Raw genomic sequence first — 27,510 nt, 5'->3', positions numbered from 1 at the left:
ATAAAGCTTGAAAATTACCTACCTTATATTCTGTGCAATGGCTTTCAAACTCCAAATCATCTTGATAGAGAGTGAGGGAAATGTTTGCTGGAAAAGCTAGGAAAGAAGAGACGAGATGTTTTGAATAAAGCAAGTTTGATTTATCCTCACACGACTGCCATGAAATTGGCTTCCAGTTTGACAAAAGACGTTGATTCTTCAAACACTCTTGTATCTGTTAGACGTCAGCCCTCCAGACTAGCTTCCAGGGTCCTTCCTTAACACTCTTGATGATGTTTAGGGATTTTACCACCTTAGACAATGAAAATAAGCAGGTACCAGTCGCAAAAAAAATTTGAGACTAGCACAGGAGCCCAATGAACTCTAGTCGTAACAGATAAATCAACTCAGGAAGAATTGACATCACAAAATTTCTGAGCCTCCTGACCCAGGAGCACGCTGTATCTCTCTATTTAGGTATTCAACTTCTCTGGGCAATGCCATAGAGCTTTCAATGCAGTCTTGTTCATCTTTAAACACATTTATCCCTAAGTGCTTCATGTTTTTGATATCACTGTATTTCATTTTTTGACGTTATTGTAAGTGGTCTGTTTTTTGGCACCAATTTCTGATTGACAGTTACCAGAATTTAGAAATGCTGCACATTTTAATAAACTGATTTTGTATCTGCACCTGCACTAAGTTAACTTATTATTTCTACTTGGGTTTTTTTTTTAATAGATTTCATAAGACTTTGTACCTAATAATATCTTCTGTGAATAAACTCAGTGAAATTTATCCATTCCAATCTAGATATTTTTATTTCACATTTTATCTTAAGATATCCTTGTCTTTTTTCTTCCCTTAGTAGCAAAGCATTTTTTTTAACCGTTAATCATGAATGTTGGCTGTAGAATTTTCAGAGCCTCTTTATCAGATTGAGGAAACTTCTATTGCTAGTTTGCTGAGAGGTTTTGTTTGTTTTTTAACCAAGAATGGATGTTGGAATTTGTCAAATGCTTTTTCTATATCTTTGGAGCTGATCTTATGATTTTCTTTATAAGTCTGTTAGTATGCTAAATTACATTGAATTAAACAAACTTTGAACATGATATTTTGTATTTTTATATATATTGTTATATTTTATTTACTAAAATGTCATTAAGAATTTTTGCACCAATGTTCAGGAGGGACATTGGTCTGAAGCTTTCGGACCTTGTTGTTGTATTAAGGTAATGCTTGCCTTGGAGAATGAGCTAGAAAGCATTTCTTCTCTTCAGTTGTCTACAAGAGTTGTAGAATTTAAATCCTTTTGAACTTACTGAGATTTGTTTATGAAATTTACATTCTGATATTCTGCCTTGAAAAAGATATGTATTCTGCTATTATTGGGCAGAGTCTTCTAAAGTGTTAATTGGGTCCACTTGGTTGCTACTTTTTTTCATATTCTATATTCTGACTGATTTTTTCCCCTACTTGTTCTATCAGTGATATATTGAGAGAGGAATGTTAAAATCCTTGCCAATAATTGTGGATTCACCAATTCTTGCATTTTTATCAGGTTTTGCTTTATGTTTTTCAAAGCTGTATTTTTTGGTTAATGTGCCAATGTTTAAAGTTGCACATTATGCCTTTATCCCCATGTAATGCTCTTTTATCAATGTTGGTATTCTTCACTCTGAAATACATTGATATTAATATAGGTATTTCAACTTTTTAAATTAGTTTTAGCATGAGTTATCTTTCTCCAGCCTTTTATTTTTAACCTACTTGAGTCTTTAAAGTGAGTTTCTTGTAGGAAATATAATTGAATCTTGCTTTCTTATGTTTTAATAAAAAGTGACAGATTCTGTCTTTTAATTTGGGTGTTTAGGTCATTTATATTTAATGTGATTACTGGTATAATTGCACTTAAGTCTACCATTTTGCTATTTTTTTCTATTTCTATTTCTTCTGATTTATATCCTTTTTGATGGGAAATGTACTTTAATTCCTAACTCCATTCTTTTGAGTGTAATGTGTATTTTTTTTCTTCTGGTTGCCTTTAAGATATTTTTCTTTATTACTGATTTTGTGTAAACTAATTGTGAGGTACCTTGATGTCATTTTCTTTGTTTCTAGTGTTCAGGGTTCATTAGGCTTTGAAGTATTTATAGGTTTGTTTGTTTTTTAATCAAATCTAGAAAATCTTCATCTACTATCCCTTAAAATATTCTCTCTACACCTTTTATTTCAGAGACTACAATTACAAACATATTTGGTCACTTGAAATTATCCCAAAGTACACTTGCTGGAATGGTTCTGTTTTTGTTCTTTGTTTTTTCCACCATTTTCTCTGTATTATTTTGAATAGTTTCTATTGCTACATCTTTCAGTTCACCAATTCTTTCTTTTGCACTGCTGAATCGTCTATTAAATCCATCAAGTGTATTTTCCATTTAATGGAAATGTAATTTTCAACTCTAGAAATTTGGCTTAGGTCTTTTATATTTTTCCTGTCATTACTGAGCATATGTATATTTTTCTCTACCTTCCTGAACATACATAGTATAGTTTTAATAACTTTTAATATTCTTGTCTACTAATTCTATCACATATTCATTCCTGCCTTTCTGTCTATTGCTTGATTTTTCTCTCTTTCAAGAGTCAGATTTTCCTGCTTTTTCTGCCTGATATGTTTTTTCAATTGAAAGAAAGACATTGCTTATTTTGCTTTGTTTAATACCAGATATATTTTTATTCCTATATACTTGAATGTTATTCTGGGACACAGTTGCATTATTTGGAAACAATTTGATCCTTTTGAGGTTTGTTCTTCAGATTTTTTTTTAAGATTTTATTTATTTTTGACACACACATGCAGAGAGGGAGAGAGAGAGAGAGCGAGAGAAAGAGAGAGAGAGGCAGAGACACAGGCAGAGGGAGAAGCAGGCTCCATGCAGGGACCCCAACGTGGGACTCGATCCCAGGTCTCCAGGATCATGCCCTGGGCTGAAGGTGGTGCTAAACCACTGAGCCACCCGGGCTGTCCTGCTCTTCAGATTTATCGAGTGAGACTAGAACACTCTTTAGTCTACAGCTACACTTGCCTCACTACTAAGACAATGCCCTTTTGAGCATTGTACTTAATGCTCCATTAAATTTAAGGTTTTCCATTCTGGCTGGTGGGAACATGAATTATTCCCAGCCCTGTGTTAGCTTTTGGACTTTGTTCCATCTAATAATTTTGATTAGTTCTTTCTACCCTCAGGTAGTTTCCTCTGGGACTTGTGTTGATCAGTAGTCTGCAGAATAGTGGACAGGATGCCCACAGATCTTTATGCACATGTCCCATGTCCGTGCCTGTTCTTCCTTTCTGATTCTCTGCCTGAAAACTGTAGCCACCACCTCTCCTCAGACTCCCAGCTCCAACTATTCAACACATGATCATCAGCATCTGCCTGGATTCCTCCTTTTTTGAACTGCTGCCTGGAAACTCTTCCTTGTTGTAAGTTGGAATAATCAGAGGACTCAACTATTTTTTCTCTTTCAGCGATCACTGCCTATGTTGCCTGATGTCCAATGTCTGAAAACTGCCATTTCAAATAATTTCTCCTATTGTAGTTGTTTCAGGCAGAGGGTATTCCTGTTCCTCATGCTGCATTTTGCTGAAAGTAGAAGTATCTAGAAGAGTCAGATTTCATTACAGTCTTTTTTTATTTTTATTTTTCCTAGTAAGGTTGGAATCAGAACAAGTTGAGTTAATTGGATGGTTATGAAGTCTCCAATTTTAATCACTGGTGTATAATGCAGCTCTTAAGTAAGAGCAAACCCTGGATGAGGAGCCTACTCCTCCTATTACCTCAGGAATGCAATTCTGAATTTGTTGAGTTTGAGATTTATTCACCACTCATGAGAGACTCAAGAAGAGATAACTAATGGGCACTTAAATAATCCAAATGTGAGATGCAGAATAATGGTCGGACCTGCATTCTAGTTTAAAATATAAGATGGAGTCTAGAAAATAGAAAAAATGTGTAGGAACAACCTTTCTGTTTTTTCATCAACTTCAATACTATGACAGCTACTTAATACTAATGTCCTAAGTTGTTTGATATATTTTTAATTATTATCTTAATACAAAACTGAAGATTTTATGGCCATACTTGAAATATAATTGTACAATATTACTTAAATGTAACTCGTGTTTGTTGTTGTTGTTATTTTTATGTAAAAATAATTAAGGAATAAGCTAGTTTAAAATCCTGGGGAAATTGTTCAGAGAACAATTCAGCCCCAAAGTAAGTTCAACCTGAGAAGATTAGGTCTCTGACAGAGATTGTGGTCTGGCAAGAAAATTGTATCTTCACAGCCATGGGGCTTTCTGGGTAGATCATCTAACAAATGTTAAATGAATAATAAATAATGGCAGGTTATTCCTCAGGGTCTGGGAAGGCATTTTTGACTGCAGTCCTTGATATTGCTCTCCATAAACTTTTCATCTCCATCTCAGCTGGGAAAGTAATTGCTTCTGGCCAAAGCTGGGGGTTCACAGGAGCAAGCAGTCCTTTCCTCACAGAATCTAGTAGGGTCCTCATCCTCCCCCATACAGAACCTACTCATGGGCCCTCCCTAGAATTTGAACAAGGCCAGAATCCATCATCAGAACTGGAATTCGAATTCTTTTATTGCATCTGTAGTCAGGACTGTATGCATGATTTAATGTGCTAGATATTTTGTACTTTGAGTTAAAAACAGCTTCATTATTTTTTTGAAGATTTTTATTTATTGATTCTTGAGAGACACAGAGAGAGAGAGAGGCAAAGACACAGGCTGAGGGAGAAGCAAGCTCCCTGCGGGGGACCCTGATGTGGGATTCTGATCCCAGGACCCCAGGATCATGACCTGAACCAGAGGCAGATGCTCAACCACTGAGCCACCCAGGTGCCCCTTAAAGCAGCTTTGTAGTTAATATATTACTGAGGGCTATTGTTCCTTGTGCTTGCTTCCCTCCCCCCTCTTTTTCTTTTGTAAAACCAGAACTCTGAAGGTTATAAAGAACCTCAGTCTTCTCATGGAGACAGAAGTCCCACTGGCCTCTGTGTACATATCATCCCCTATATCTATCTCCTTTATCTTCACATATTCATTTGACTAAAGAATATAAACAAAAAAAAAAAAACCGCAATTGTATGCAATTCCTTAAAGCACTTTTGAGCATTTCTTGCTTTTTAAAAATCTGTCATTAGCCAAGTACTTTGCAAAATATAAAGCAAGTTTCCAAGAAAGAGCCGTTCTAACTAGTAATCCTTGATGAGTTTTCCTGGGAAAACCTATATGGAAAGCAGAGATGATAACTAAACACACAAGTACCGGTGATTCTAGTATTACTATTGCATCTCATGCAATCTCCTCTGAATCTATTCTCTAAAGATTATGGATATTGAATCAGTAGTAAAGCGGCTCAGTATATCCAACAAAAAACATTCAAAGAAATTCAAAATAGACTTTAAATTTAGATTTTTGAATGTCATGACAGAGGACAAAACCAGACTAGATAGTTTACCCAAGTTCAAGACTTATTAAATAGATATAGTAATCAAGACTATGTGCTCTTGAGAAAGAGATGGACAAGTAGGGTTGACACGAAATGAAAACCCATAAGTAGTCTCACATAACTATGCTTATTTTTGACAAAGCTACAAAAGTAATTTAATGAAGGAAAAATAGCCGTTCCAGCAAATGGTGTTAGAGAAGTGAACATCCATGGACAAAAACAGAAAACAAAACAAACAAAACTTTGACCTAAGCTTCATACTTTGTATGAAATTTAGCTCAAGATTGATCGTGAACTTAAATGCATAAAGTGGAAAAACATAAAATTCTAAAACATCTAGAGAAAAATATGGAAGATAATCTTTATGGATCTAGGGCTTAGCAAAGAGTTCTTAGACTTAACACCAAAAGTATAGTCCGCAAAAGCAAAACTTAATAATTTAAAATTTGAATTTGCTCAACAAATATCCCATTAAGAGAACAAAAAAACAAGCCACGAAATGAGAAAATATTTGCAAACCACAGGGAATAATACTGATAATGGATGAAGGACGCCTAAACAGTAACAGACAATCCAATGAGAAAGTGGGCAAAAGATAGGAAGATACTCTTCCCAGAGGCGCGCCTGCGGATGTTAAAAAAGCACAGGAAAAAACTTCAACATCATGATCCGTTAGATAAATGCAAATTAAAACCACAGTGAGATATTACCAGCCCCGCATCAGAATGGCTAAAATAAAGAATAATGACGGCACAAAATGCTGGCGAGGAGCGGAGGAAGGCGGCCACGCGTACAGGTGCTGCCCTGGAAAACTAAGCGGCAGCTTCTTAACAAAAAATTGGACACAATACTGCCATATGACCCAAAAATTGCAATTGTGGACATTTATTCTGGGGAAACGAGAATGTATGTTCTTACAAAAACCTATATAGGAGTGAAGGTCAGACCTTGGAAACAGCCTTGCTGACCCTCAGACACGTCCGGTGGAGCAGAGCCACACACTCGTGCCAGGGAACATCACTCAGCACTGAAAAAGAACAACTGCTTTGCACCGAGCTGGGGCCTTGTAGGGCCTAAGCCCCTGAGTGTCCGTGGCCGCCCAGTGGAAAGGCCCAGGCGCCTCTCAGGGTCGTGGGGTCGCACTTCCCGAGGCGCTAGGAGATTAGTGGGAGTCCCTGTAAACACCTGCTGCTGACATGGCTCTGAGTCCCCCCACCGCCAACGGGAGATCGCGGTGAGCAGGGGTGTGGGGCCCGAGGCTGCGCTGCAAGGTGCCGGGGCAGTGGGGCACCCAGAGGTGCAGATGCCTGGGCTGCGCAGGCACCGCAGTGACCCAGTGACCCTGGAGGGAGCAGCTCTGGGCCTCCTCTTCCCTTCCCAGTGTCATCCTTCACGACCCGTCTGTTCTCATTCTTCCTATCTGGGGGCTGACACCTTTCCTTCAAGCCCACAGAATGTCTGTGTGAGTTGGAAGACGCATTCCCCCGTGACCTCTTGTTTTCCACGAACCTTCGCATTGTTCGTTCTCAGCGGAGTCCAGGGACGTGCCACGTGCGAGGTGAAGCAGCAGGAGCTGAACCATCAGCGCAACCATCGGCTCATCCTCTGACTCCTGCTTGTGGGAAAATGTCAGCTTGTGAATTAGACTTTCCAAAATTTTCTTGTTGACATTTTCTATCCCCTTTTTTAATTCCCTCAGAAAAAAATATAACAAGAGCTGCTCTCTGTTTCCCCAGTGTTGTTCTTAATTCCTATCAGCGTTACATGCGAACATTCCAGGAAGAGTTGGGAAATCAGCCACGTCCCCTACACACACACTCACACACACACACTCACACACACGCACAGCCACTCCCGTTCAGAGGCTAGAATTAGTTGGGGGCTGATTCAGCCTGTTGTGCAAAGCGTTATTTTCAAGCAAGACCTTGCAATCGGTTCTAGGAATTCTTTGTGAGAACATATCATTGTAATAAATATTTCTGTCACTCTTAGGGGAAAAAAAATCAGAATAAACAATGATCATCCGGAAAAGATCACTTAGTCCACATTCTCATTTTTTGTGTAAATGTGGGTGCTCAAAGATCTTTGATATGAAGAGCTCGTTGACCAGCTGATTTTAAGGAAGGTGTGACCAAGTTGTTTTGAACGAGTGAGTGGAATATGAAAGCCTGAGGTGGGGAAGTACAAGATAAGGTAGGACCATGTTTGTATAATATTTAAGTATCATCCAGGGCACCTGGGCTCAATTGGTTCCGTCACCGACTTGGTTTCTGCTCAGGCCGTGACCTCAGGGTCATGAGAAGGGCTCTGCACTCAGTGAGGAGCCTGCTGGAAGATTCCCTCCGCCCCACTCTTGCCCACGTGCAAGCCCTCATGCGCCCCCTCTCTCTCTAAAATAAATAAATAAATCCTTAAAATAAACAAACAAACACTATCGAGATGCCTTGGATTTAGATTATTTGCCAGAGTACCGTTGTCTAATTTAAGATTAGGAAAGTAAAAAAAAAAAAAAAAATATATATATATATATATATATATGTATATATATATATATATATAACTGTATTAATAGACCTAGTTTATTCATATATATATATATGTATATATATATATATAACTGTATTAATAGACCTAGTTTATTCATATATATATATATATATATATATATATATATATATATATGAGTTAAGAACCTGGTTTGAGAGTAGGAAATCCCAAGGTCTGGGGTGCCTGGGTGGCTCAGTCATAAAGTGTCTGCCTTCCGCTCAGATCGTGATCTCAGGGTCCTGGGATCGAGCCCTGAGTTAGGCTGCCTGCTCAGGCGGGAGTCTGCTTCTCCCTTTGTCTCTGCCACTCGCCCCTGTAAAATGTCATACTATTGACAGTACAAGATATAGTGCTTGTATTTAGTTTTTAGGAAGCACTTTAAAATCGTCCTCACTATTTTATTATTCCTTATAAAATACGTTTTTGCCTATATGGATCGCAGCTCTTATACAAGAGTAGGGTCAGAAAATCAACTCCTGTTGAATCCTCTTGATAATTTCTTTTACTCTGTTTATTTTTAAACTTTTACCCTGGACTTCCTTCCAAAAAGGATTGTGATTGGATTATAGATATTGCAATCTAAGATAATTTTTTAAAAATAGAGGAAGAAAGAGTATAGGGAAAATAAATACAGGAATATCAGTTGAAGCTAAATGCATTACAGTGCATTTAAGATAATGTCGCACAGAGTCAGGTGTCTTTTTACCTTGGTGCTAAAGAGGATCCCAGCCTTCATGACATTAATATAATAGTGAAGCTCCTGAGCTGTTTCTTAGAATGCTCTGTAATAAAATCCTATAAAATAATCACAAGATATCACTCAGGAAAAGCAAGTCTTGTTACAACCGGGTGGGCAGTGGGGGTGAGTTGAGGTGGGGAGGACAGATGGAGGGGGAATGACACACTTTCATTTAGTTCAGGTGTTTGGTATCCTACTGGCTTGACTCAATATTTTATCTAAAGAATGACTATCATTGTCTTTTTTTTTTTTAATTGGAGTTCAATTTGCCAACATATAGCATAACACCCAGTGTTCATCTCATCATTGTCTTTGAAACATATTCCATGTTAATCAATTGTTTTTATCTATTTTTTTATTTTTACTATGAAAGACTTCAAATATATAGAAAAGCACAGAAAATATTAGTAACAATACCAGTACACCCACTATCCCATGAATCCACCATGCAGATCTTTAAAATTAATAACAATGTATGATGCTCCTTCCATGTATATTTTCCAAAAAGAAATAAATATTCCAAATAAAATCTAAAGCCCCCCCAAAACTCATTATTTCCACTAGAGGTAATCACTGGCCTCACTGCCATCCATCCACGATGCCATACGTCCTCAACATCTGTGTGTATCCATAAGCAATTTATAGTGCTATGTTGAGAGTGGGTTTTTTTTAAGTTTTATATAACTTTTCTCATTCTATCAGTGCATTTTTACAATATATTTTTCTTAGGAACTGTATCAATGTGTATTATTAGATATTAACAGATAACTATTATAATAACTGTATTGATAGACCTAGTTTATTCATTTTAATTTCTGTATAGCATTAGATCTTATGTTAAAAGACAATCTTATCAACTCCTCTAGTTGTGGACACTATTTTTTTCCCTTGTAATATTCTTGCCCATGGCTCGTTGTGCGCACGTATGAATTTCTCCAGAGAAGATCGGTACCATTGAAATTGCTCAGTTCCAGAGTACGGACACCTCCGGTTTTACTAGGCATCACCGAGCCGGCTTTCGGGAGTGACCGTACGCATCTATCCTCCCGGCAGCGACGTACAGGAGTTCTCACTTGCCCACATCCTTTTCAACGTTTGTTGTTAGATATTTCAATTCTCGCCATTCTCATAGGAATTCTGTCTTGATATTGCTTTAACATTTTTCTAATATGTTCTGAGGTTGACCATTTTTCCATATATTTATTAGCCAGCCCTCATAATTTCATGTTCTTTGACGTGTCTATAAATTGGGTTTCCTTAATGTTCTGCTATTTCTTTTTATTGATTCGTAGTAATTCTTTTTTTAATTTATATTTTAAATAACAGTCTTCATGCTGGTTGGCAGGTTGTTGTTGTTGTTTTTCATGATGGATTATCTTTGAACCAATTTGTTAATTTTAATGTAGTAAAACTTATGAGTTGTTTTCTTTAGCATTTTGTGGTTTCTGCCCTTTTTGCCCTTATGGATATACTCTATGCACTCATTTAGGAAACCCATCCTTGTGCCCCAATGGCATAAAGCTATTTTCTTATGTTTTGCAGCAATCTCATCTATCATATTAGTTTATAATTTTTCTTTCTTTGTCTTTGTCCAATTTCCTTATCAAAGTTATGATACTCATCATGTGAGTTAAATATCTTTCCCACTTTTTCTACTCCCTGAAGTCATTTCTGTTTGCTATAGACTATCTTTCTTCCAAGAGTCGAGAGAAATTGACTACATAAGTATCTAGAATTTTCCCACAAAATTTTACTGTGAAAGTTCTCATATAGCAAAGTCAAATGAGTTTAAGTGAAGGTCCCCGTACCTACTACCTAGATTGTACCACTAACATTTTACTGTACTTGCTTTATCATGGATCTGTCCATCTCTCCAACCCTCTGCCCAACTAGACTCTTGGGGGTAAATAGATTTGATTCTGCCTTGATATAATAAATCAATTCGGACTTTAAAAAACTTTATTATGAATGACTTTCACCTCAGTTTTCAGTATTATCAGAATAAAGTTTTCAATATGATCCTATTATTTTGTCTATTATATCTGTAACTGTGCCCATCTCTCCATTATATTTTTTTTTACAAATTGGTTGATCATGAACTATTTCACAAAACCTCTCAATACATCACAACAAATCAACTTGAGACAATGTTCTGTGACCACGATGTAATAAAATTAGTAGCTAATAATATAAAGATAGTTCAAAATAACCTCAAGCGTTACACGTTTTAAAAACATCTCTAATAAATGATCATACGGCGTGAATTGTAAGTCATGCTGGTGTGTTTGTTACGAATGTTCCATAAGTTGCTTCCAGTAGCATCTCGGTGCTGTCAGCGTGTGGCTACCGAGTGATTTGTGCTCGTATGCCCTGTGCACTTTCCCCTGTGCTACGGCTGTTGAGATCCTGCTGTGTGTGCTTTCATAAGATTCCAGTCTTCTCCTCATAGGTCCCCGCGGATTTTATGTTGTCGACGTCGTGGTCAGAACAAGCACCTGTTCCGCGAGCTGCCGCGCCCGTGGATTCCACACGATGCCCAGCGATTCACTGTAATCCGTCCTGCTCCTGTCACTTGTGCACCGTGGGAGAAGCTGCTGTCTCCCCCGTTCCTGTCGGATGCAGCCTGTGTCACCGCTTTCCTGACTTGGATCTCTGCTCCTAGTCAGGTTAGGCCGTCACCCTTTCGCGACCGGGCCCAGGCGCTGCCCGAAGAACACTGGCTGCACACAGAGAAGAGCAGTGGAGCCCCGGCTGCTCCTGGTGTGTGTCCCAGGCCCCAGACATCCCCGGTGTCGGGCACTGGCCCTGAGGACTTGGGGGCCAGGGCCGCTCCCCACCCCTTCTCCAGTAGCGGGGGACAGCGGGCACTCGGGGCTGGCCTGGGCCTGGCTCCCATGACAGGGCCAGCATCCTCCTGGGCACAGGCCTGGCCCCACGGCTCTCGGGCTCCCACTCGCCACTCGGGGTGGCAGCCCTAAGGGCACTTTGGGCTTCCTACACTGGGCCCATTCCCTGTCACCTCACCGCTTTGTTAAAGGTGGAAAATTAGTTTAACTCCGATTCAGCGGCAGCAGGATCAGTGGGGGACGCGTCCTCAGCATTTCCCTCCTGCCCTTCCCGTTAGGGTGCAGCCGGCGCCGCCAGGCAGGGTGGGTCAGCAGGGCGCCAGCCAGCACCCACGTGCCTGTGCAAAAACACGCAAAGGCAGCCGGACAGAATTCATTATTTGGAATTACACACCTAAAATCTCGCCGGTGACAATAGAAGATTCTAAATGATCCTCACAGGATTTTGTTGTTGCTATTTTTTCCCTTATTCATTCGTTTGGTGCTATTTTCTAAAGCCTCACTCACTGCCTTTGCACGCTTATCCGGCGGTGTTCGGCGGGGTTCACATAGATGAGGGGCAGTACCTGCACGGCCCCCCAGCCGCCGCGGGGAGCACCTGACCTGTGTCTTCCTGGCACTGAGCCCCCCCTCCACGGCCATCTGCTGAGGCTGCGCCAGGCCTGCCCCATCTGCTGGCCACGGGTCTGGGCGCTGCAAAGCCAGGGGGGCCCAGGAGGGAGGCCCCCGGACTCAGGCGGGACAGACGCGCAGACAGTGGCCCTCCTGGGCCTGGATGCCGCCCATCCCGGGGTGCTGCTCGCTGCCTGTGGTCGCCCCCCCCCCACCCGCCGACCTGGCAGCAGCGCCCCGAGCAGCCCCCCAGGAGCCCCAAGCGTGGCCTCCAGCTTCAGAGGCCCTGGGGGGTGCGGGGCCAGAGCATCCCTGGGGAAGGAGCCTGGGGGTGCGGGGCCAGAGCATCCCTGGGGAGGGGACCTGGGGTCATGGGGACCTGGGGCAGACACCAGCACCTGTTGCCGAGACCCGGAGTGACACCTGTCTTGCTCCTAATCTGCAGGAGACGTGATGGCGGGGAGCAGGGAGGCTGTCCTAGCGACACGAGGTCTAAGATCCTATGTGGACAAAAGCAAATAGAATCCTTTTTTCTGGGGATCTCTGGGGGGCTCAGAAGTTTAGCACCACCTCCCTGGGGCCCAGGGCATGACCCCAGGGTTCCGGGATCGAGTCCTGCGTTGGGCTCCCTGCATGGAGCCTGCTTCTCCCTCTGCCTGGGTCTCTGCCTCTCTCTCTCTCTCTGTGTGTGTCTCTATGAATAAATAAATAAATCTTAAAAAAGAAAAGAAAAGAAAAGAAAAGAAAAGAAAAGAAAAGAAAAGAAAAGAAAAGTACCCATTTTCTCTGAGCAGAAGTGACACGGATAGTGCAGGGTTCGGGAACGGGTGACGTGGCCGTGACCAAGTGGCCTGAGGCTTTCGGAGCCGCGGTGGCGACAGCACAGCCACCAGCCTTGCGCAGCGACACCGTCCCCGATACTGGGACCCCCGGGGGGCTGACGCCCAGCCCCAGGCCCTGTCTCCACCGCCCTCCGCCACACACCACTGGGGGGATGCGATCCCAGCAGATTCAAGGATGTGATAGTGGGAGGTCAACCTGGAATGAGAGTCTCACTCTAAATTTTGTCTTGTTTATGTTTGTGCTTCGTCCGTATATGTGTTTCCCTTAATATATATTCATAATACGACACACCATGACATGCCTGTTCCCTGAGTTCCCAACCGCGGCAGAGAACGTCTGTGCACGAGGAGCCCACACGGCACTGCTGGGGGCACCTGCGCTGGGGCACCTGCGGGCGCCGGCAGTGCCCGTGCCCACGGTGCTAGGGAGTTAGAGCCCCCGGCAGCCGGGTGACCCCTGACAGTAGCCACACTCCGCTCCCACCGGGATGACCGACCATTTTCACTTACCCTCATTTTTTCCCCCCAACAGTTGATATTTGCAACTTTCCTATAATCTCGGCCCACTTGGTGAACAGATAATCAGTATTTGATGATTTAAGTCTGCATTTCCCTGATTGATAATGAGAATATTTTTAATTTCTTCTCTGAATTGCTTCTTCATGTTTTCCCATTTATGTTTCTGTTGAGCTGTTGGGCTTCTGTTCGTCAAACTACCATCTCCTTGTACCTTCTTGTTTGTAATCCTTTGACACTTGAAGCTGCGTCCAATTGTCCTGATAAACGACCGTCTTTGCCTTTGTTTATTTTGTTTTTTTTTTAATAGAAGTTTTTAGGTTTAAACCCTCATCAAATTAGCTTTTAATCCTCATTAAGTTTTTATCAAACTAATGTCTCCTTTCTTTTTTATTCTATACGTATCTTATTTAAGAAGAGCCTTCCCTTCTCCAGTTAGAAAGTTATTTTCTACAGTTTCTTTTAAAATATTTGTTTTGCTTTTCACATTTGTTTTTAATCCATTTAAAATGTATTTTGGTAAACACTGAGAATAAGCACCTATGCTTAAGCTTTCAGTATGAATAAACCTATTGCCCTGGTAATATAAGTTGAGAAGTCTAATATTTTCCCAGGCGATTGGCAAGACTGTCTTCTCCCGTGCCAAACTCCCTTAGGATAATCCCCGTGCTAGCATTTTCATCTCTTTCGTTGACCTATTGGTTCTATTTTTTAAAAAATAAAGTTTTAATATAAATTTTAAATAAGATTTTTTTCAGATAATTTTAGATTTACAGAAAGTTGCAAAGACAGATAATATTTATGTCTTGCACCCAATTTCCCCTATTATTGATATCTTAATTGGTAAGATGCATTGCAATTAAGGAACCAATATTGGAATATTATTATTAAATAAAGTACTTTCTTTAATCCTGTTTTCTTACTTTTACCTAATGTCCTTTTTCTGCTCCAGGATAAGACCACCTTCAGGTGTCATATCTCCTTAGGCTCTCCCAACAGTTTCTCAGACACTCTTTGTTTTAACCATCTTGACGATGTTGAGAGGTCCTGGTCAGGTAGTTTGTAGAATGTCACTCTACTGGGGTTTTTCTTTTCTATTTTATTTTATTTTATTTATTTTATTTTATTTTATTTTTTAATATAAATTTATTTTTTATTGATGTTCAATTTGCCAACATACAGAATAACACCCAATGCTCATCCCACCAGGTGCCCCCTTCAGTGTCCGTCACCCAGTCACCCCCACCCCCCGTCCCCTCCCCTTCCACCACCCCTAGTTCGTTTCCCAGAGTTAGGAGTCTCTCATGTTCGGTCTCCCTTTCTGATATTTCTATTGGGGTTTTTCTAATGTTTTTTTTTCTCATGATTAGACTGGGCCTCTAGGTATTTTGATCTGCTTGGGTGCCTGCCCTGCTCTCCCCAGAAAGTTTCATTATGTGAGTAATACAACATTTCGTACCCTCTTGGTGCTTGTGTAGCTTATTAGCCTGACATAGGAACTAAGTCTGAGGGGGAGGGGAGACCAGCAATCCTGCCTCAGCAGGGTGCCCATCACGGTTACTGTTGTTCATTAAAACAAATTAAGATCTTTGAATTGAGGCCCTAAACTGTATTCTGGTGAATGTTTACAGAGCAACTAAATATTCTTTTAAACTTCTCACCAGGATATCAATTATGAACCTGTGGTGATAGATTTTATGTTGTGTCTGTCTGACTTTCCCCTGTGGCTCCACATGATACTCTCTCTGGGACTGTGGGCATTTTCTTATATTAAAAAGAAGGAGAAAAGAAAAAGCAAAAGCTTTAAAGCTTTCCTTCTAATATTTTGGTATTTGATACAGCTTTGAATTTATTTTGTGCTGCTATAAGGACAGGATACAACTTAATTTTTTCTATATAAATGACCAACTATTCTAAAACTGGTTGTTGAATGCCCCTATTTTACCCCACTAGTTTGAAAGACTCTGCCATATAAAATATTTCCATGTACGGTTGTGCGATGCCACCACAGACTTCTAGAAGGGGGAGCCTCCAGCTTAGGCCCCGTGCTTCAGGGGGTCTGCTGTTGTTCCCCTCCAGCCAAACCCCTTCTCATGCAGAGAGGAGACGGCGACACAAGAGACTTACCCACCCGGAGCCCGTGTCCCAGCTTTAGACCTAGCCAGCGATAGACACCCGGGATCCCAGAATCTTATGCCCAGACAACGGTGCACTGGTGTGGCTGCAGGGAGCCCCAAGGGCAGACCACACCGCAGTAAGCATGGGGGCTGTGCTGTCCACGGCAGGAGCCTGGATGTGCAGGCCACGGTCCCGGCGTCCACACACAGGTGTGCATGAGACCCTCGGGGATGAAAAGAGAACAGGGTTAGGCTGAGACTCGGGAGCTGGAGCTGAGGTCTGCTCCTTCCATAGCACCACATCCTGAGACAGAACTCCAGGAATCCAAGAATTATAAATTCAGATCTTGCCTTCCAAATATATATACATATAAATGTGCATATATCAAAATGAAAAGGTAAGACATATTTCGCTTCATTGTTTGCTAGCTTGATTAAATGGCATATGGGCTTTCGTTTGCACTCTTGCCCGAGACCCTACAAAGGTTAAGGGGCATCTTGTGTTTGTGTATATTTCTAGGTTCTTTATCATGTTCCATTGGACCATTTGTCTAGTCCTGTTTCAATAACATTCTGCCTTCATTAGAAAAAATGAGTGGGAAATATCAGAAAGGGAGACAGAACATGAGAGACTCCTAACTCTGGGAAATGAACTAGGGGTGGTGGAAGGGGAAGTGGGGGTGTCTGGGTGACGGGCACTGAGGGAGGCACTTGATGGGATGAGCACTGGGTGTTATTCTATATGTTGGCAAATTGAACACCAATAAAAAATAAATTTATTAAAAAAATAATAAATTTCAAAAAACAATTCCCTAGATAACTACTTAAGAATTTGGGATATTAAAAAAAAATAAAGAAAAAAGAAACAAAGAAAAAAGAACTCAGGCTATTAAAATGAACATTAAATGTTCAAACAAATATACATAAAGTGTTTATTTTTAAGGTCTTGACTGTTAAGTAGTGAGTTTTTTAACATAAAAATTCCATAAAAATACCATTTAGGTATTTGGGGAAAAGAATTCAGAATATATGGTTTAATTACTTGTTGGTATGTAGTGGTTGCATATGTGTGCCCATATCTTTTCAACATTTAGGATATTTATATAAAGTATTTGTGCTTAGACATGTAAAATTTTGTTTACTACCTAACTAGTAAGTGGATATATATTTAAATGTAAATGTCTTTGCAGAGTTCAATGTGTTGAAATTCCTAATTTTCATACTAGACATTTCAAAATTTGCATGTATAATTGCACATTCCTTCACGCAAATAAAACCTTAGTTTTTGCCCTCCCGGAAAAAAAAATTCTGCCTTAATTAATATAATAATTAATCAAAAGGGCAATTCTCCTGCCAATTTTATCCAAAATCATCTTCGTTATTTTTGTCCTTTTTTTCTTCCAGTATAAATTTGTGGGGCCAGAGTAGCAAGTTAAAAAAAAAAAAAGTCTCCTTTGAGCTATCACTTTGAATAAAAACTGTTCCATTCTCTTTTTAATTTAAAAGCTCCCTTTTAGCCTAATTTATGAATTTTCTCATATTTTAACTTCCCACCATTAGTTCTACCTTAGTCTCTATGTCAGTGGTTCTAGACCAGAAGTGATTTCTGCCCTCCAAGGGACATTGGATGATGTCCGGAGACATTTTTTGGTTGTCACAGCTGAAGTGAGGGGTGCCCCTGGCATCTAGTGAGTAGAGACCAGGGGTGCCCAGGGCAGCCCCCACAACAGATTGTCTGACCCAAATGTCACTAGTGCGAAGGTTGAGAACCCTGTTCCAGACGACACAGGAACACGTAGAAGCCGTCATGACACACCCTACACACAAGTGTACATCAGAAGTGTGTGAACTTATTTGCACATACGTGAGTGTATTGTAATCAGTGCTTAGCTGACCACTTTCTCACCCACTGCCTTCAGCTGAGATTCTCCGAGCGATTTACCAACAAGATCGTGTTAATCCCCACCCGGTGCTCTACAAATAGGTGACACCACGATTCCACTGGCTTTGTTAATTCAGAGACACAGATTAAGTGCCTTACCAGTGCTCCTTAAAAAAGGAAAACTATTGAAAAACATGTTCCATGAAGTCCTCTGTTTCGGCTATTATGTGATAGTTGATAGTTTCTTCCTTTCTTCTGCTTATGAACGTTGGATGACTTTTCTTTTTTTTTCATAAATTTATTTTTTATTAGTGTTCAATTTGCCAATGTATAGAATAACAGCCAGTGCTCATCCCACCAAGTGCCCCCCTCAGTGCCCGCCACCCAGTCACCCCCACCCCCCGCCCACCTCCCCTTCCACTACCCCTTGTTCGTTTCCCAGAGTTAGGAGTCTCTCATGTTCTGTCTCCCTCTCTGATATTTCCCACTCATTTTTCTCCTTTCCCCTTTATTCCCTTTCACTATTTTTTATATTCCCCAAATGATTGAGACCATATACTGTTTGTCCTTCTCCGATTGACTTACTTCACTCAGCATCATACCCTCCAGGTCCATCCACATCGAAGCAAATGGTGGGTATTTGTCGTTTCTAATGGCTGAGGAATATCCCACTGTATACAGAGACCACAGCTTCTCCATCCATCATCTTTCAATGGACACCGAGGCTCCTTCCACAGTTTGGCTGTTGTGGGCATTGCTGCTAGAAACATCGGGGTGCAGGTGTCCCAGCATTTCACTGCCTCTGTATCTTTGGGGTAAATCCCCAGCAGTGCAATTGCTGGGTCATAGGGCAGGTCTATTTTTAACTCTTTGAGGAACCTCCACACAGTTTTCCAGAGTGGCTGCACCAGTTCACATTCCCACCAGCAGTGCAGGAGGGTTCCCCTTTCTCCACATCCTCTCCAACATTTGTGGTTTCCTGCCTTGTTAATTTTCCCCATTCTCACTGGTGTGAGGTGGGATCTCACTGTGGTTTGGATGACTTTTCTTCAGGCAACAATACACTTCCTACTTTTCAACATGCTATTGAACTGTAAGTACCTAATTCTTAACATAGAAAAGGAGTCTGATTTTAATACACATTTAAAAACTTGATCTGGGTGGGTAGAAATATTTTCATACTTGAAGAAAAAAAATCTAAGGAAAGCTTTTATAAAAGATTGTAATGGTTTAGTGATTAAGAATCTGAAAAGAGCAGATGCTGTAAAGGAATTTACTGAACTGGGATCCCTGGATGGCCCAGCGGTTTAGCACCTGCCTTCGGACCAGGGCGTGACCCTGGAGTCCCGGGATCGAGTCCCATGTATGGGCTCCCTGCATGGGGCCTGCTTCTTCCTCTGCCTGTGTCTCTGCCTCTCTCTCTCTCTCTCTCTCTCTCTCTCTCATGTCTATCATGAATGAAGAAATATCTTTAAAAAAAAGGAATTTACTGAACTAATGAGGATAAGCAATGCTGTTAGGTTTTACACTTGATTTGTAAAGCTTAATATTTGAAAGTAAAGTGATCCTCAGTAATTCTAAGGGATTATTACTAAACACAGTGATTCTTAGGGAATTATAAATCTGTAAGTGGCTAGAAAAGAGTATTTCATGCTGAAGGCGCTGGTCATGAGGGCAAGTCCATCCTCCTTGCTCCCCCAGCTGGTGGGATTATACTTCCGTGTGTGTGATGATTGACTTTATGTGTCAACTACGTTGAGCCACGGTGCCCAGTATGTGGTCAAACATTATTCTGGATAATTCTGTGATAATCATTGTTTTGGGTGAGATCAGCATTTAAAATAGGAATTTAGAATAAAGTTGATTACCCTCCTTACGGTGATGGGCCTCATCAGGTGAATTCCTGAGAACTGTAGGCTGACCTCCTAGCAAGAGGGAATTATTCTGCGGCAGATGGCCTGTGTCCTTGAAGTGCGGCGTTGGCTCTTCCTGTATCTCCTGCCTGCCATCCCACCCTGCAGGTTTCAGATTTGCCAGCCTCAATAATCATATGAGTCAATTCCTTAAAATAGGTATCTTTCCGCACACACACAAATACACACACCCTATTGGTTCTGTTTCTCTACAAAACTCTGAGTAATACAGTATGTCATGAAATCCTTTTAAAAAATTCTTTATTATGATCAACAATATGAAGGAAGATGGCTTGAGAGACATATACTTTGAATAAAAGGAATTATACACGGTATCAAGTAGCCAGACATATACTTTGAATAAAAGGAATTATACACGGTATCCAGTAGCCAGCTGTATTTTCTTTTATTTAGACAACTGGTTTACACACCTTTTCATCTTCTCTACTCTCAGATCCCATCAACGTGCTATGAGGATCGCAGACTTGCTGAGACAAATACTGTACATGCAGTTCTCCTGCCCTTGAACATAAGGGAAACTGGATTTCCTAGGAGTTCTTGCAATTAGGCAGGCCAGTGGGACTGGTCTTGGCTAAAGGAATGTGAATGGAAATGACCGGGTCGCTTCCAGGTCGAGGCGGTCCTCAGGCTCTCTACGCCTCCTACAGCAAACCCTGAGACCTGACGCTGAGTTGTCCGCGCCTCCCTTAACCAGGATCCTCGAGTGATTCTGTGGAGCAGAGCCCGCCTCTACCTGGCCCTGACGCAGAAATAAACCTTTATGGTCTTTAACCGCTGGAATTCACGGCTAGTAGGTTGCCCGGGCGTGGCCTCGTTTGTCCTGACCAATACCCGTGCCGTGCTTCCTGCGGGCCCTACAGAAATACTAGGAGAAAAGTTGATTGTGACTATTCCCTTCTGGAACATGGTCACAGTCTCTAAAGGGATAATAAGGTGAACCCAGAATTAACTCAATATAATCAAGAATTAATAAAGTTCTAAAATTAGCACCACCATGTTAACTGATACTCTGACTAAATTCAAATGTATTTGAATCAGTTTATGTCTCACAGTTTTTCTGACATCGTCCAACTCATCTCAGGTACCACGGCTTCCTTACCACGGTGACATAAAACTTAGGAAGATGGCTAGTTTTTTAACGTCGTGAGCTTCTCAGAGAAACACATTTCACAAATATCAGCACAAGTGTCATCTAAGGCTAACATTCCAGGCACGTACAAATCAAAGAAGAGTGTTTATGTAATTTTAGACCCATTAATGTACCATCATCGTTAATCTCTATCATCAGGAGCTGGAGATTGATAGACTCTCTCTTCTACTTCTTCTCCTTCTAGAAATGACGGAACATAGATATCACAATGAATGTTTTTCTGGTTCCTGAGCTCGACTTCCCACCTACGTGGATCAGGAAAAGAGAAGAAGAAGAAGAAGAAGAAGAAGAAGAAGAAGAAGAAGAAGAAGAAGAAGAAGAAGAAGAAGAAGAAGGAGGAGGAGGAGGAGGAGGAGGAGGAGGAGGAGGAGGAGGAGGAGGAGGAGGAGAGAGAGAGAAGAAGAAGAAGAAGAAGAAGAAGAAGAAGAAGAAGAAGAAGAAGAAGAAGAAAAATACTTAAAGCTCAAACTTATCTCAGCAGCAATAGTCACTGGTCTTAGTCATCTGCTCTGCTCGAGTAAACTGCTTTTCAACTCTGAAAGTCATGAGGACGGTACTGGATTTGCCTGACTCTGTGCACCCCCTGATTTACTCTCTTGTGATGCTGAGCTAGTCATTTAATCAACCTCACCTTCAATTTCCTCAATTCAGAAATAAATTTGTTACTATGTAGCTCATACAGGTCTATCTGGTGGTTTAAAATGACTCAAAATTATTGATTAATAAATATAAGAATGGAGGGGTGGGTGGTAATCACGAGATCCATAGACTGAGATAATGCTTGTGAAAATATTTCCTTTCTTTTTTTTTTTTTTTTTTGTGAAAATATTTTCTAAATGACCGAGAGTTCGAGAACGTAGAGCATCATCAATCAGTGTTTTGAAGACATTTTCTCTAATGCTTATTTATTTATTTATTTTTTAAGATTTTATTTATTTATTCATGAGAGACACAGAGAGAAAGGCAGAGACAGGCTCCGTGCAGGGAGCCCGATATGAGACTCGATCCCGGGTCTCCAGGATCACACCCTGAGCCAAAGGCAGACGCTCAAGCACTGAGCCACCCGGGCTTATTTAGGTGGGAATCTAAATCCCGACGGGTTGACAATGTGGGGTTCTTAGGGCTTCTGTGAGCGCTTAGTGGGCTCCTCGGCAGCTGGAGACTTCCCTCGGGAGCAACCCGAGCAGAGGAAGCTCCGTGCTCCCCCTTCCCTGGAAACACGCGCTGGGGCTGGGCTTCTGCACCAGGAAGCTAAAGCCTGGCCTTGTGGAAACGGTGATTCAGAAGGAGGTTGACAGAGACCCCGCAGGAGCTGCCTGCGCGCCCCGACCTTCCACCCTCGCCTCTGGGGGGCGGCCCGGCAGGAAGGTGCCCAGTCCATGGGCCTCCGGGGAGGAACTTGCTCCGAGACCCTGAAGTGGCGTGAGGCCTCGGAGCTGCAAGCAGTGCAGGCGTCAGGCAGAGTCCGCGTGAGGTCAGGCTCGGGGGTCCGAGGACCCTCCCAAAGACGAAGCAAGTGCTTCCGAGCAGCTCTTTATTTTAATTTTTTTGTTTGTTTGTTTTCCTGCTTTATTTATTTATTTATTTTTAATGTAAAAGCATTGTCCTTTATTTTTTTTCTTTTTTAAAAAATATATTTATTTTTTATTGGTGTTCAGTTTGCCAACATACAGAATAGCACCCAGTGCTCATCCCAGCAAGTGCCCCCCCCAGTGCCCGAGCAGCTCTTTAAAGAGAGCCTGTGAGCGGCCGGGAGCTGCAGGCGCCCGGACCATCCCCCCGACGGCTGGAGCTCCTCGGAAGGAAGTCGGCCACGGTCTGGGCCTGACTTGCTATTGATTCAGAGAAAACCCTTTTCCTCGGGCATCAGAGTTGGATTTTGTCCCAAGCAGCAGCCTGTCGTGTCTCGCTGCCCGGACCGGCTCACAGCAGAGGGGCTTCACCAGCAGGAGGCTGGCCTCTAACTGGGCCACTCACGGGGGCCCCAGGGCTGCAGGCCGCCTGCTAGCTACGTCCCAGAGCCGTCTGACGTGTCCCGCGCGGAACCGTGTCAGAGCCCAGCCTAGCCAGGTGAGGAGGGCGAGGGCCCCTGTGCCGTCTGCTTTCCCCCGCACTGCTGTCAGCCCCGCGGCTCGCCCCACGCCGGTGCCTCGCACCTCCACGGCCTCCGCGGCCCCCGTCTTCACAGCTTGGGTCATACCTGCTGGGACGGTTTGTGAGACAAGCAGTGAGACCAAGAGCTCAAGAAAAAGCAGCTTCAGTCATGCTGTATTTAGCGTCTCCCTAACCCCTTAGTTCTGAAGGATCCCCTGGAGCTCGTTCATCACGGACGGCCGCCCGCTGTCCCCCGGCAGGTGTAAGGGCACGACCCCCAGGCCGGGGCGGCTGGCTCGGGGACAGAGAGCCCCGGGGCTGGCGGCGTCCCTCGCTGTGGCTGCGGCCTGGCCTTGGGGGCTCCGTGAGTCCCGGCCTCTCCCCTCCAGGTGCGCAGGGACCCGGGTGGGCAACCCAGGCTGTCGACACCCCCTGCTCCAGCCGGCGACATCCCCAACACGATGAATCCGTAGCGCCAGGGGCGGTAAAGCTGCGGCGGTGGAGAGTCCCCACCCCGGGAATGCCCCGGGGGCTTTCTTCTGTGGTTTTCGTTCAGATCGAGTGGACGAAGGGTAGAGACCTGTCACTGCAGCAGATAAGCTCCTCCCTCGTCCAGGCCCGTCCTTGCCTCTGCCAAGGCCCCTGTGGTCACACTGGGTAATGGAGGGGCCTGGGCCTGTGTCCCCACGTTGGCGCGGCCACCCCACCAGTCATGTCACACGAGAGGAGGAGGGTCCATGCAGGGCGCTCACAACGGGCAAAGGGCGCAGCAGGGACACGAGGCGGGGGAGCCCCGGGCCTGGTCCAGCCCTCCCGAGTCAGTGGCCGTGGCCCTCTGGGTCCTCGGGAGCTGCCCCGACAGAAGCCGCGGCCCGGCCCAAGGCGGCCACCTCCTGCTCCCGGACACGCAGGTGCCCGCAGCACCGCCGGGGCCACCCCAGGGCTTCGGCCTCGAGGCCAGAGGAGCAACGTGATGCCTCCTCGAGCAGGTGCTCCGAGAAGAGGGGGCCCGGAGCGCGCCAGGGGGCAGGCTGTCCGGGGCCGGGGCGGGCGCGCTCGGCTCACGGCCGACCTACAGCGTCCCTCACCAGACGTCCTCCACGGAATGAAATCGGGTGGGAAACGCCTTATTCTAGCAGCACGAGGAGGGGCGGCCCCGGTGGCCTCCTCGGGAGTCGCGTCTCCACCCAATAGCTGAAGACCATGCGGTGTCAGGACGCTTCCCGGTGTGCTCTGACTATTGTGATCAAAACACAAAACTGATTTTCAAGTGCCATCAAGTTACGCTACGGCCCAAGTGACCCGAGGAGCAGCAACTACTGTCCGCGTAATTGTCGCTTCGTGCTCGGCGCGGGAGACAAAGCCTTAGACACTTTTCCTGTGTTTAACGACGGGCGGTGATGGGACAGCTGGTTCGTGCCCACTTCCACGGTCACAGGGTGACCTTTCCCACCAAGAGTCAAGGACTTTGATTCTCGTTCCTCCCCCCAACCCTCCCCAGCTCCCAGCCCGGGCACTTCTGGTTTGTTTTTGTTTGGAAGTGGAGAAGCTTGTTCACCACCTGCTTCTGGAATATACTTTACGTTCTCTAGGTGCCGGGAAGCCGGAAGACGTCACATAAATAACACTGACCGCATCTGGGGTCGGGCTCAAGCCAGCGCCTGGAAGGCCGTGAGCTGCTTCTGAGCGACAGCCCAGGCCCGCCCTCGGCCCTGGAACCCCTGTCCCCACGGGGCTCGAGGAACGATTTTCTGTGCGTGACCCTCCGTGGGTCTCTAACCGCGCTATTGTCTGGGAGCAGAGAGGAGCTGGAAGGGGCTCACCTCTCGCAGGTGCGTTTCCTTGGCTGATGCTGCCGGCGGCCTGCGGCCCACCCCGCCCGCCACGGCCCGGCCCCGCTCCAGGAGCAGCGGGAAGGGAAGCCCTGGGCGCCGGGGCCTCCCCGCCCTGCTCCCCGTGGACACGCGTGGACACGCGCGGAGGAGGAGCTGGAGGAAAGGACGGGCCGTGAACGCCTTGGGTGTCTCGGCCCACCTCGCTCACCTGCTCCGCCCGCACGCTTCCATCACAGCTGTTGTTACCTTGCGCTACCTTATTATTCCTTCCGTTGCATCTCCCCAGACTCGGAGATGGACTCCACGAGCGGCGCCCCGGTCTCACTGGCACCTCGAAATACTGCATCCCTGTGAGAGCTCTCACCTTGCTGACGTTCAGGGAGACGAAAGACCGAGTAAATAAACCTGTTACCTTGAAGCTCGCTTGCACCCCCCCGGGACACGCTGAGGACAAGAGAGCTGGTGCGCGTGGGGTCCCCTCGGGGGCGGGGGCCTCCCTCACCCAGCACACAGGCCCGGCCCTGCCCTTCTACAAGGCCGCGGGCCCGCACTGGAAGCAAGGACGGGGGGTTCCCAGGGCACCTGCCCCTGCCCTGGGGGCACCATACCTCCCCGACCTGCACCCCCCATGCCCACACCTGCAACTGCCCCAGGGGCACCTCACCTCCCCGACCTGCACCCCCCATGCCCACACCTGCAACTGCCCCAGGGGCACCTCACCTCCCCGACTTGCACCCCCCACCCACACCTGTACCCCCCCCACACCTGCACCTGCCCCGGGGGCACCCCCACCCCCACCCCTGCACCTGCCCCAGGGGCACCTCACCTCCCCGACCTGCACACACACACACCCCGTCCGCTCCCACCCATCACCACCCAGAGATGAGGTGACCATGGGGCTTTCAGAAGAGTTTGGGCCGATGACTCAGGGGAATACTCCGGTCGGGACCTTTCTGAATTGAATCTGTACCTTCTAGAATGCGTGAAAAGAAAAGAAAGAAAGAAACTATCCTGAAAATAATGATGATGCTTTACAATGTAATTTTCTTCAATTTAAGGATACAGTCTAGATCTCTTTAAAGAAGCTAGAAAGTGATTTGCTCTCAATTCCAACGGTTTTAAAATGTTATTCTTTAAGGAACTCCAGGCAACCTTGAGGAGGAAGTCGTGTCACTTTCATTTAAAGTTGCCAGATTAGTCAAAAGGAACGAATATAACTTTCTTATTTCCTTTTTTTTTTTTTTTTATAAATCGTCTTTTTAATTATATAAAGACTTGGTAAAGAAAAAAATCCAAATAAGCAGAAGCTAGCTCACCTATTTTTCTTTTCAGAGCAAACATTTTTGGTGCCTAGCACAGTATCTTTTCTATTCCTGAATTTTTCTAGCAAAAGTTTTTTTTCAATTGGATGCATAATTCAAGATAGGCTGTGAACTCCCTGCACCCTTAGGTCATGTACGGAGAGACTGCCAAAAATGCATCATTCACAAGTGGCATTTAAATGGCCATTTTTCAATAGTAAAATATAAGGCTATAATTAATAGCCATTATTGATGTGTCAAAATATGACACACTCCGTTCACACCTGTGATTTACTCTGTGATTAGCTAATTTGAGAAAAGCTGTCTCTGATATGTTGCCTTTGACTTACAAATTTTCCAAAGATTGTTTTAAATCATATTTGTTCCAACTTTCTGTTTAAGTGACATTGTCCCAGAAATCAGATTGGCGAGGATCCCTGGGTGGCTCAATGGTTAGCGCCGCCTGCAGCCCGGGGCTGACCTCAGGTCCCGGGATCGAGTCCCGCGTCGGGCTCCCTGCAGGGAGGCTGCTTCTCCCTCTGCCTGTGTCTCTGCCTCTCTCTCTCTCTCTGTGTCTCTCATGAATAAACAAAATCTTTAAAAAGAAAAAAAGAACTCAGATCGGCTAAAATAGCAAATGCCTGTTTGGAACAGGACTTTGAAGAAGCAAAGTCTATTCATCGTGTGTTTTAAATCAACTGAACTCGCTGCCGTACGTTAGAGTTGCCTGGGAAGATCTAATTTTTTTTTGTATTATTAATGGAAGTGCCTACAGATTTTAATTTAATTCAACTAGAGTGAGGCTTCTAAAAGGAGCCAAGATCTGAACGACTGATTTTCCCTGACAGGGACAATTGACAGGTCAGGAGAAGCTGTAGGACCAGGAGTCTGTGCATTAGTGTACATCCTTACCCACGAAGGATTGAAGACCAGCCAATGGTGCAAAGACCCCGACCTACTTCCCTGTTTGCTATCCCTATAGATTTCCTTTTTTTTTTTTTAAGATTGTTTTATTTATTTTAGAGAGAGAGAGAGAGAGAGAGAGAGCAGGAGGGGCAGAGAGACACGGAGAGGGTCCCCAGCAGACTCCCCGCTGGATGTGAGCCCAAAGTGGGCCCCGATCTCGTGACACTGAGGTCACGACGGGAGGTGAAAGCAAGCGTGGGACACTTCACCGACTGAGCCACCCAGGCGCCCCTCCCCGTAGATTCTCCTACATGGGGCTCACCCTTCATTCTCGAGCAAGCCTATGGGGGAGACCAAGGGCACAGAGAAACTGCGGATGAACCGTGTCACCTTCACGCGGAGCTGCGGGCCGCTACCTGGTGCCGTGGGGTCTGGCCCGCGGCCCTTGTGCTGCCCGGGGCCCGGGGCCGTAACGGGCGGCCCCACAGGAGGCCTATGCTTTTGACCCCAAGATCGAAAGGCCAGAGAGGTCACGTCCCCTCCTCCTGCTGATTCAGAAGACGGAAGGTCTGAAAAAGCCGGCGATGCGTGGACACGTGAAGGCCTGGGCAGGAACGCGGAGACCCGCAGCCCACCCCCCCCAACCCCCAGTGGCGGACTTCAGTGGCCTTTTG

General features: G+C 44.5%; 1 protein-coding gene across 3 annotated transcripts in view; it reads left to right on the top strand.

The window, feature by feature from the left end:
* Positions 1-20,987, top strand: part of SLC13A1 (solute carrier family 13 member 1) — a 105,589-nt gene extending 84,602 nt beyond the window's left edge. The window contains exons 16-17 of one of the 3 annotated variants that reach the window (XR_005983623.1): positions 11,251-11,561; positions 12,705-13,903. The gene's annotated coding sequence lies outside the window, so the exon portion shown is untranslated. Of the gene's footprint in view, positions 1-11,250; positions 12,091-12,704; positions 13,904-20,884 lie in introns of those variants that run through there. The other 2 variants (XM_041728254.1, XM_041728253.1) reach the window with 2 other exon arrangements.
* Positions 20,988-27,510: the final 6,523 nt, after the last annotated feature.

This window comes from Vulpes lagopus, chromosome 13, assembly GCF_018345385.1.
Source record: "Vulpes lagopus strain Blue_001 chromosome 13, ASM1834538v1, whole genome shotgun sequence".
NCBI lineage: Eukaryota > Metazoa > Chordata > Mammalia > Carnivora > Canidae > Vulpes > Vulpes lagopus.
This window is presented reverse-complemented; position numbering and strand designations above follow the sequence as displayed.